General features: G+C 34.9%; 1 long non-coding RNA gene across 1 annotated transcript; it reads right to left on the bottom strand.

Annotated features, from left to right (window-relative positions):
* On the bottom strand, nucleotides 1-956 carry LOC107958768 (uncharacterized). The gene is made up of 2 exons (XR_001700720.2): nucleotides 804-956; nucleotides 1-508 (listed from the first exon to the last, which is right to left on the bottom strand). It is a non-coding gene; the product is annotated as an uncharacterized lncRNA (long non-coding RNA).
* Nucleotides 957-12,587: the final 11,631 nt, after the last annotated feature.

Here is a 12,587-nt window from a genome sequence, read left to right as displayed (position 1 = left end):
TCTCGTAATGCCTCGTACCTTAGCCAAGCCTCGGATATGGGTAAAGGGTGTTACAGATCAGATTTCAGCAGATCCCACCCCACTGAACAGGAATGGAATGGATCAAGTTTCAATAAATCGTATATCTACAAAGCAGTAATGAATCATCTGGAAGTAATAGGATGCAGTGGGTTGAAACGACACTACTTGAAGAAAAAAGGCAATCAAGAAGTCAAGACATGATGGGGCCAGGCAAAATTGACCCTTCTAAGTCTTTGCTCTATCCTCGTTACACGAAAATGAGCAAAAGGGGCAGCTGTTGGACCAATTTTCTTTGCCTAGCCCACTAATCAAACCCATTAACCACTAGCCCAATCCTATAACCCAAAACAGCCCAAAACCAAAACAAAATCCACCCCAAATACCCCCATCCCCACGTGCCTCCACCATCCACTGCACCTCCGAGACGTGCGCTATCAGCAGTCCCTCTTTGTCACGCCTTGTGCTTCCGAGATATCCGCAACAACACCTGTAATAGGAAGCAAACAGATAGCAACCAATAGAAGAGTTTATTTGTTTTTCTAGGCTATAAAAGCCATTTTAAACATTGTAAACGGGGCTCTTTCTTTTTTTTTGCTCATTATATAAGTACACTAGCAGAAATTATAGAGAAAAGATCGGAAGTAAATAAAAAATGTAGTCTCAGGATTGAAAGGTGATTTTTCATTCTTCTTCTTGTAACTTTTTTTATTCGTATTTTTTTCCCTTTTTTTATTCGTATTTATAGACTAATTTTAAGAAAAAAGAAAGAAAGGAGGGCTTACCCGGTCGTGATCCGTGAACCGGCGATGGGGTGAAGGTGCGTGGCACCGATGATCCTCTAGGGTGGCGCAAGCTAGGTTGAACTCCTAGCAAAAATGGAGAGGGAGCAAGGAAGAAGAAGCATTCTGCTTCTTTTTTGAAAAACACTAGAAATAAAAAATAAAATTAGTTCTTAAAAATGGCAGATGCCATTCAATAGCTTTTAAAGTGGTGGGGCCACGCGTTTTGCCCTTAAAGGGTCAATTTTCGCACTAAGTCCCCGTGCATTTTCTTGCTGCCCAAATCTGCTTCACTTTTGTTTTTGAATTTCACCCGGAAATTTTGTGCAGCTTTCAATTTGGTCCATATTAAATGCTAGGTTCAAGAATTTGGGTAAATTGCATTTTTAAACCCCCTTGTTCCACGCGCGCTCCAATGAGATCCTCCCTTCCCCTTTTATTTATGTTTTACCCCAGAACTTCCGTTGTGATTCCAATTAAGCCTTATTTTGTTTATTTTAGACACTTTTATCACAAATTTTTTTTTGGTATTATTATTAATCTATTATTACTTTTTTTTACTATCATTTTTTAAATTATTTTCCTATTATTTATTGTATTATTTTTTTACACTATTATTTATTATGCTTATTATATTATTTTCATTATTTTTTATTTATTTTCATTTAATTTAATCAATTTGAGTTATGTTTTACATTATTATATCATTTTATATTACATGCTTATTATAGTTTTTTTTAGCAAAGTTAATTATTTTATGTATAAATCTTCATCATATTTATTATATTATTTGTTATATTATTATTTTTTACTAATAAGTATTTTTATACTATTTAGTTTTTTTTAGGCTCATAATTTTAAATATAGTTTATTATACTTCTTATTTTCTTCATTATTTTTACTATTTACTACCATTTTTTTATTACTTATAACTTATATATATACATTTTTTTCCCTTAAAAGTTTTTTTCCTTCAAATATATTCTTTAATGGACTTATCATATTGTTTTTTATATACACAATTTTTTTATCGGTTATTTTATACTAAATTATTATTATTTATTTGTAACGTCCCCCTACCTGAGACCGTTGCCGGAGTCAAGCAGGAGACATTACAAAACTTATCTTAGCACTTAAACAGTTTTCGTAGTAAACTATCCATCTGCGTCACGGTCGCTAAAAAAATCATATCTCGAGTTACGAAACTCGAAATCCAATTCCGTAAATTTTTCCTGAAACTAGACTCATATATCTACTTACTAATTTTTTTCTAGAATTTTTGGTCTGGCCAATTAGTACAGTTTATTAGAAAAAGTCTCCCCTGTTTCAGGGTTCGGCTACTCTGACCCTTGTGCACTACGAATTAAATTTCTTCCTGTACAGAAATCCAATGACTATGCCATTTGTTTCAATTAAAAATAGACTCAATAAGGAATCCATAAACATAAAAATCATAAGAAAATGAGCTAAAACAACTTACCAATCAAGCTTTAGGGCCTTAATCCTCAAATTTCCCTTTTCTATTTCTTTCTTTCTTTCTTTCTTTCTTTCTTTCTTTCTTTCTCACGTTTGCTCTCTGTAACTCTTTCTATGTTTCTTTACTCATTATTCTTTATTCATTATACTATATTATATTATTATTAATGTAACACCCCGTACCCGAGACCGTTGCCGGAGTCGGACACGAGGGGTTCACAGACTAAATTCGCTTACTATCGCAGTCCATTTTAAAAATTTCCGGGCAGTTGGCTAACTCCGTCACTGTCACCTTAAAAATCATATCTTGAGTTTCACAACTCGAAAATCAGTTTCGTAATTTTTCCCTAAAACTAGACTCATATGCCCATCTACACATTTTTTTCTAGAATTTTTGGTTGGGCCAATTAGTACAGTTTATTAGTTAAATTCTCCCCTATTACAGGGTGCGACTACACTGACCTTCATGCATTACGATTTGGATATCTCCCTGCACAGAGCTTCAATACTGATGTCGTTTGTTTCTATAGAAACTAGACTCAGAGAGGAATCTATACATATATGGCATGACTCCTAATTATCTCTGGTTAATTTATAATGAATTTCCAAAGTCGGAACAGGGAATCCAGAAACCGTTCTGGCCCTGTCTCACGAGAACCTGAATATCTCTTAACATACTGTCCATATGATCATTTCGTTACTTTTCTATGAAAATAGATTCATCAAGGTGCGCTTACATAATTTATTCACTATTTAATTCCATTCCTACTATTTTTAGTGATTTTTCACATCCACATCACTGCTGCTGTCAGCATCTGCCTTTAAGGTAGACTTTACCTATTTCATAGTTTCCATGATTCAACTAGCCCTTTTAGCATAAATAGCACAAATTATGATAGTGATTAACCATTCCCATGGCCAATCCTTGTTAAGCATATCCATACCAAATGATTATAACATTATGCTCAAACATATATAAGCCATTTTCGCATGGCTATCCAAAATTATACAAATCCAAAGGGTCCATGACCCACAACAAAAATGGTAGTCCTATACATGCCATTTCGAAGTTCAACCAAAATTGTACCAAAAGGGGGCTTTGATAGTGTGGGCGACTTCGACTTCAAAATCCCGAGTCCGATAGCTGAAGAACCAAAATCTATAAAACAGAGAATCAAAGAAACGGAGTAAGCATTAAATGCTTAGTAAGTTTTGAGCAAAGAATTTAGACACAACCAAAGTATAGCATTCATGTAGCTAAACGGATAATTTCATATGCACAAATTTTCAATATCATACTTACTTCACATTACCAACCCTTATATTCATACACAAAGATCAACTTAGCCAAAGGCCGGTAGCTCATTTATCAACTGAGCGAATACTTATTTGTAAGGGCTCAACTAATTCAAAGCACATACGAAACATACCTCAATGTTGGGATGTTACAAGCATATTAACTGAAATTTTTACAGCAAGATCATTCATTCCCAAATCACGTACCTTCGGAATTTAACCGGATATAGCTACTCGTTCAAATGCCTTCGGGACATAGCCCGGTTATAGTAACTCGCACAAATGCCTTCGGGACTTAACCCGGATTTAGTAACTCGCACAAATGCCTTCGGGACTTAACCCGGATTTAGTAACTCGCACCAATGCCTTCGGGCTTAGCCCGGAATTAGTATCTCGCACAAATGCCTTCGGATCTTAGTCCGGATATGGTCATTTAGCACAAAGCCTTCGGGACTTAGCCCGGACATCATTCGAATAACCATGCACATTTAACAATAAATCATGACACATTCGTATTTCATTTTCATTAGCAAAACTCAAACACAAGACACTTATCACTCTTGCCATTTCGGCTCAATAGCCACACACAAAGAGCACGATTTTGATTTGCTTAAAACATGATCTAATCAAATAATAATTTAAGCTCTATTACTCAAGAACTTACCTCGGATGTTGTCAAACGGTTTCGACGGCTATTCGACCACTTTTTCCTTCCCTTTATCGGATTTAGTTCCCCTTTGCTCTTGAGCTTAATTCAAACAAATTTAACTCATTAAAGTCTCATTTTGCTAGCTTATGGCCGAATATGACAAGGAGTTTGATAGGTCATATGGCCACCTTTTAGCTCAAATACACAATGGTCATACGCATTTTTAATCATATCAAGCAATTTAATACAATTCATTCGAACATCAAAAGAGAAGCTCAAGGTACTTAGCCCATATATACATTAGACACTAGAGTCACATATGTACGAAATCACGAATCGAATTCAACATACTAGCTAATATTTCCCCTTAGCCGAATTTTCTAAGTCAAGCTAAAGCCATCAATAGGCTACCTATGGCCGAACATACACATAACTTATGTACTTATTCATGTGGCCGAACATACATGTCTATGTTGGGGCCGATTGCTTCACAACACCATACCATTTCAATTTTTGGTCATGGTTAAACAAAGAACTTAATGTCTCACTCAAAAATGCTAAAAAGAAGATTCAAGAATCATCAATCCACCATCACATGCACCATTACAAAGCTTCACTTTTAGCATGCAAATGATATCAACACCAATCCACCTTGGCCGAATATCATCTCCATGACATAGTAAAGATTTGAACCATGGGCTATTTAGAACTCAAGCTAACTACTAAAACATGCATGCATCTCATGGAACATCATCAAACATACCTTAGTCTATCAAACCACCATAGCCGATTTCCTCAAAGCTCTTTTTCCTTCTTTTTCTTTCTCCTATTCGGCCAAGAACAACATGAGAGCTTTTCTCTTCTTTTTTTTTTTTGGTCATGCATGAGAATGATGAACACATTTTTTTCTCTTTGTTTTCTTCCTTCAATTTCTTATTAGTTTATTGCCCATGCTTCTTATTTTATTCTTCCATTAACACAACATGTTTCATGACATGTTTTGCCCATGCTTCTTATTTTATTCTTCCATTAACACAACATGTTTCATGACATGTTTTGCCCATGCTTCTTATTTTATTTTTCCATTAACACAACATGTTTCATGACATGTTTTGCCCATCATCCCTTGTCATGGCCGGCCACTAGTACTTAAATGGGGGGAAATTGACATGCAAGTCCACCCCTTTGATTACATGCACTATTAGGCCACTTGCATTTGCCTAGCACATTTCTAAATTTTCTCACATAAGTCATATAAACTAAATTCACATGCAATTAACTAAATCGAAGCTTAAAACTTTCACACATTTATATTCACATATTTTAGGCAATAATTATCACATTCAAATAATTTGGTGACTCGTTCTAGCGGTCCCGAGATCGCTTTCCGACTAGGGTCACTTTAGGGCTGTCACAATTAACCTATAATAAATATAAAATTAACATGTGTAATAGCTATAACATAAAATATCTTATAGCTATTACACATATATACCAACTATTACACATGTTATATCATACATTCACACACATGGCACTTAGGGTCTAATTGCTAGATTAGTCCCTTTTACTTCTTTAATCTATAATTAAACTTTTATTCCTTATGCAATTTAATCCTTTAAACTAAATTCAAGCTACTTCACTTAATTAAACACTAAATAACCATTCAACTATAATTCATAAATATTTCTAATAAATATTCATGAATAAATTTCACGGAAACAGTACTCAAGACTCAATTTCCGATACCGTAACTTTCGGTTCATTACAATTCTCTCCCCCTTAATAAATTTCGTCCTCGAAATTTACCTGAAAAGAGATGGGGGTATTGAGATCTCATCGTTTCTTCTGGTTCCCATGTAGCTTCTTCAACACTGTGACTTCGCCATAGCACTTTTACTAAAGGAATACGTTTATTACGTAATTCTTTTACCTCTCATGCTAGAATCTCAACTGGTTCTTCTTCATACGATAAGTCAGGTCGAATCTCTACATTCTCTGTAGTAATAACATGTGAAGGATCTGATCGATATCTTTTTAGCATAGAAACATGGAAGACATCGTGCATTTTCTGTAGTTCAGGAGGTAAGGCCAATCGATACGCTACTGGTCCAATTCTCTCAATAACTTCGTAAGGCCCAATAAAACGAGGACTTAATTTTCCTTTTTGACCAAATCTTAGAATTTTCTTTCAAGGTGAAACCTTTAAAAATACTTTATCCCCGACTGAGTATTCAATATCCCGTCGTTTCAAATCTGCATACGATTTCTGTCTATCAAAAGCAGTTTTCAATCTTTCCCGAATTTTCTTAACTATACTTTTTGTTTCTTGAACCAATTCAGGTCCAATCATCTTCTTCTCATTCAATTTTGTCCAACATACGGGTGATCGGCATCTTCGCCCATACAAAGCCTCATACGGTGCCATTTGTATACTTGACTGGAAACTATTATTACACACAAATTCGGCTAATGACAAATAATATTCCTAGTTAGACTAAAAATCAATCATACAGGCTTGAAGCATATCTTCTAAAATTTGTATTACCCGTTCAGATTGACCATCAGTCTGTGGATGAAAAGCTGTACTAAAATGAAGTCGAGTACCGAAAGATTCATGTAATTGCTTCCAAAACCTTGACGTAAACCTTGGATCTCTGTCAGAAATTATTGATTTTGGAATACCATGTAATCTAATGATTTCCCGAACATAAACCTCAGCAAGTTTCTTTAACGACCAATCGGTTCTCACAGCTAAGAAATGAGCTGACTTCGTAAGTCGATCAACTATTACCCAAATAGTATTCTTTTTACTTGTAGACATCGGTAATCCCGTCACAAAGTCCATCGTTATTCGGTCCCATTTCCATTCAGGAATATTGATGGGTTGAAGTAATCCCGATGGAACTTGATGTTCTGCCTTCACTCGTTGACAAGTTAAACACTTTGCCACATATTCAGTTATATCCTTTTTCATTGCCGACCACCAATACAATTCACGCAAATCACGATACATTTTCATACCTCCAGGATGAAATGCAAATGGACTATTATGAGCTTCTCGAAGAATTAACTCTTTCAACTCAGAATTATTCGGAATGCAAAGTCGATTCTGAAATCTTAGACAGCCATTTCCATCAATGCTAAAATTTTCTGTTGTACCATTCCGAATCATCTCTCTTTTCTTTAACAACTTATCATCTTCTAACTGTGCTGATCTGATTCGATCAAACATTACTGGCTTTATTCTTAATTCAGTCAAAAGGCTTCCATCTTCAGTGATACTAAGTTGTGCAAACATTGCTCGTAATTCAATCGCAGCTTTTCTACTCAGTGCGTCGACTACTACATTAGCCTTCCCTGGATGATAGTCTATGACACAATCATAGTCTTTTAGAAGCTCTATCCAATGCTTTTGTCTCAGATTCAATTCTTTTTGTGAAAGTAGATACTTCAAACTTTTATGACCCGTATAAACATAGCACTTTTCACTATAAAGAAAGTGCCTCCAAATCTTTAAAGCAAAAATTACAGCTGCTAATTCTAAATCATGAGTTGGATAGTTGCGTTCATGCGATTTCAGTTGCCGTGAAGCATAAGTAATGACTTTCCCGTTCTGCATCAGTACACATCCCAGTCTACTCAATGAAGCATCACTGTACACTACAAAATCTCTTTCTGATTCTGGTAAAGTCAATACCGGTGCCTCTGTTAACATTCGTTTCAATGCTTCAAAACTTTTCTGACATTGCTCATTCCAAACAAATGGAATATTCTTCTGTAGTAGCTTGGTCATCGGTAAGGCTATCTTTGAAAATCCGTTGACGAATCTTCGATAGTAACCAGCCAATCCAAGAAAACTTCGTACCTCTGATACATTCTTAGGAACTTTCCACTGAATAACTGCTTCAATCTTCTTTGGATCCACTCTAATTCCATCCGCTGATACGACATGACCAAGAAACACAACTTCTGATAACCAGAATTCACACTTGCTCAATTTTCCGTACAATTGCGTTTCTCGTAGTATTTGCAAAACAATCTGGAGATGTTGCTCATGATCTTTTTCTAACTTGGAATACACCAAAATATCATCGATAAAAACTACTACGACCTGATCCAAGTATGGCTGAAAAATCTGATTCATAAGATCCATAAAAGCAGCAGGGGCATTTGTCAGTCCAAATGGCATCATTAAAAATTCATAATGCCCATACCTCGTACGGAATGCCGTCTTCAATATGTCGCACTCTTTTACTTTCAACTGATAGTATCCCGACCTTAGATCAATCTTTGAAAATACGGAAGCTTCTTTCAGTTGATCAAACAAATCATCTATTCGGGGAAGTGGATACTTGTTCTTGACAGTCAATTTGTTGAGTTGTCGATAATCAATGCACAACCGCATCGACCCATCTTTCTTCTTAACAAATAACATTGGAGCTCCCCATGGTGATGTACTAGGTCGTATAAAACCTCTGTCCAATAAGCCTTGTAACTGTACTTTTAATTCCTTTAGCTCAGTAGGTGCCATACGGTACGGAGGTATCGATACCGGATCTGTACCTGGGTAGACTTCAATCACAAATTCTACCTCTCGATCAGGGGGTAATCCAGGTAATTCCTCAGGGAATACATCAGAAAATTCACATACAGTCCGAATTTTACTACACTGACTTTCAACTGAATCTGAATTAATCACATATGCTAAGAAAGCATTACAACCTCGATGAAGAAGCTTGCTAGCTTTAATGGCCGAAACAATACAAATTGATCCACTAGTCCGAATACCATTTACTTCAATTCTATCTTCACTTTCATTCTAAACAATAAACTTCTTCTTATAACAGTCTAAAATCACTCCATGTTCTGATAACCAGTCCATTCCCAAAATAACATCAAAGTCGCCAAATGGCATAATCAACAGATCAACAGGGAATATTCTATCTTGAATCATTAATGAACATCTTCGACATATATGGTTCACTAAAGTAGTTTGTCCCAGTGGACTAGACACTTCTATCATAACTTTAGACAATTCAAACTCTAATTTTTTTGTCTCAACTACTTTCGTATTAACATATGAATGTGATGACCTAGGGTCTATTAAAGCATAAACGGGTGTTGAATTCAATAAGAATATACCTGTCACCATATCGTGAGCATCTTTCTCTTCTCGAGTCCTCACAACATACGCTCGAGCTGGAGCTCTAGCTTCAGATTGTTGTGTAGCACTCTCACTAGTTCTTCTAGTACCACCTCTAGCAAACGAACTACTTCGGCCTGATCCCCGGCCCCTGGAAGCAAATTCAGAATTTTGCACTACTGTCGGTGTTGTTCCAGATATCTTTGGGCAATCTTTAATAAAATAATCGGTAGCTCCACAACGGAAACAACCTCCAGTCAACTTTCTACACTCCTCTTTGTTTCGGTTTCCACAATGCTCACATATTGGAATTTCAGTATTCTGAACTGGACTTCGGATACTGCCAGTAGACACAGTAGTCTGTCTTTTCCGACCTTGATCACTCCTGTAACGGCCTAATTTTCAGTGGTGTCGGAAATGGTGATTTGAGATCAATAAATTCGACAAATAAGATTGAAAAAGATAGTAATTTAATATTTATGAGTCAAGTAAGAATTTAGAAGAATTTGTGAAATGGTGAAATTAGTGAATTAAAAGAATTTATTAGGTCAAACGGGTCAAAAATGAGGTATCGAGACCTCAAAGTTGAAAATTTAGCTATAAATATTTTTATAAATATTTATGGAGTGTCATTGAGTTAGTATTAAAGTTTCGTTAGAAAATTTTAACGTTTGGATGGCTAATTAATTAAAAAGGACTAAATTGAAAATAGCGCAAAATTTGTTAAATTGTGAGTAAATAGCTTAAGTATTTAAAAAGATGGATTTAAAGAGCAATTAGACCCAAAGGTTAATGGCTGGACGGTTTGGGTATGAAATAAGCAAGAAAACAATGTGAACAAGGGGCAAAATTGGAAATAGCATAAAAGTTAATAGTTAAATAATGATGTAATTGAAAAATCTAGATATTTCTTCATATTTTCTCAGCCAAAACGCCATAGAAGGTCTGGAGAAAGCTGTTTTTTCATATTTTTACATCACGTGAGTTTAATTCTTACTTTTCTTGATAATTTTTATGTTTTTATGACTTTTACAATTAGGTCCACTTGTAGAATTCATTAGTTTTTGATTTTATGGGTGAAATTGGAAGTTACCCTGGATGGATAAGGGAATTTTATGATGAATTATTATGAAATTTAAGTTCTAATTTCATATTAAGGTGGTTTTATTAAGTGATTTTGATAGGAAATGATATTTAGGACCTAATTGTGAAAAAGTTGTGAATTGAAGGTTTCTGTTGAAATTAAGAATATAAAAGGTTTTGAAATAGTTTATAATGATAAAATAAAGTGTTAATTGAGAAAAATTAGTTCAATTGATGGGTGAATTGAGCAGGGACTAAATTGTGAAAACTATAAATTTTGGGGTAAAAGTGCAATTTCGAAATTTGAACAGCATAAATTGTGAAGTGAAATAGAATTGAAATGGATGCTAATGAAGGAATGATTTTATAATTATAGATCAAGAAAACGAACTGAATCGTGGAAAGGAGAAAATTCAAGAATAGTCCCTGAATTTCTACGACTTTTGCAAATTAGTCCAGGTAAGTTCATATGGCAAAGTTCAATGTTTTGATATGAAAATCTTATGATTGTTAAAGTATTTTATTGTTGATGAATACTATCAATTTGCATTAACTAATGAATAATGTGTAACTAAAAGTACAAATTAGTAGGAACAATGGATTTGAGTGCTTCTATTCTGTGACCCTGATGAATTGACGAAAAATATGTGATAAGTGTGCCCGTTTAAGACCATAGCTGGGCTATGGCATCGGTGCAATGTGATAATGTGACTCCGTATAAGACCATAGCTGGGCTATGGCATCGGTATAATGTGATAATGTGATTCCGTATAAAACCATGTCTGGGATATGGCTTCGGTATGATATGTGAACCGTGTAAGACCATGGCAAGGCTATGGCTTCGGTGTGTGATGCGTAACAATGTGAAAGTCCATAGTTTACTATGGCAATGTGATAATGAAGCACTCAATTCCCTTATTGTTCCTTAAATTGACAATGAAGTAAATGAGAAATGGGCCTAAGGGAGTTAAATTGTGAGTAGCCATATGGAAATTATTCCAATGAGTTATTAATGAAATTGTGATTTGGAGGATGAAATAGTTAAACTAATAGATATAAGATTGTGTACGATATTTGATATGATTTGTGTTTATATGCCTATGAGCTTACTAAGCTTCAATAAGCTTACTTGTGTGTGTTTAATATTTTTATGTAGATTGACTTGAAGTGAAGTGGGTAGATCGGATCAACACAACAGGGCACACTATTCAGATCAATTCTGGTAGTTTTTGTTTTATGTTTAAAGATTTATATGGCATGTATAGAGTTTGAATGAATTGAAGTAAAGATGTTATGAACTAGTTAACAATATTTGTACTAAAACAGTTTTTGGTAAGTAGCAGTAGTTTGACTTTGAAAATTCACCATAAATTGTGGAAATTGAGTTAAGGGCTGGAAAAAAAATGAGATTAAAGCCTAATGAGTCTAGTTTCATATAAAGGAAACGGTGCATGCAATTGGATTTTATGTTATGAGATATTTAAATTGTGGTGAGACAGAGTCTGAATGACTTAGAGTTCCCCTGTTCTGATTTTATAAAATCATTAAAAATTGCACAAAAATTATTATGAGTCATACTGTATATGTATGGATTCCTCATTGGGTCTATTTTTAAGAGAAATAAACGTCATGGTTATTTGAATTTTGTACAGAGAGAAATTTGGTTCGTAGTGCACAGGGGTCAAAGTAGCCAAACCCTGAAACAGGGGAGGATTTAACTAATAAACTGTACTAATTGGACCAACCAAAAATTATAAAAAAAATTGGTAAGTAGATATATGAGTATAAATTCAGGGAAAATTTACGGATTTGGGTTTCGAGTTTTATAACTCGAGATATGAATTATTTAGCAACTATGACGCAGTTGGACAGCTTGTCTGAAAAGTATGATATAAATTATCTAAATTTGGTTAAGTGCTCAAATAAGTTTAGTAGTGCCTTGTGCTTGACTCCGGCAACAGTCTCGGGTAAGGGGCGTTACATTTATTGGTATCAGAGCTTCGGTTTAGCCGATTCTCGGAATATGTATGATGTGTAAAGTGTCTAGAATTACATGCCATATAAATCTATGATAGTGTGCTGTGTATGATCCGATCTAATCCTTGTTTTTATTATAGATTATCTTCAATTTGAAAAG

The sequence above is a fragment of the Gossypium hirsutum genome, chromosome A05 (assembly GCF_007990345.1).
Source record: "Gossypium hirsutum isolate 1008001.06 chromosome A05, Gossypium_hirsutum_v2.1, whole genome shotgun sequence".
NCBI lineage: Eukaryota > Viridiplantae > Streptophyta > Magnoliopsida > Malvales > Malvaceae > Gossypium > Gossypium hirsutum.
Note: the sequence above shows the minus strand (reverse complement) of the source record. Positions and strands in the feature narration are given on the sequence as shown.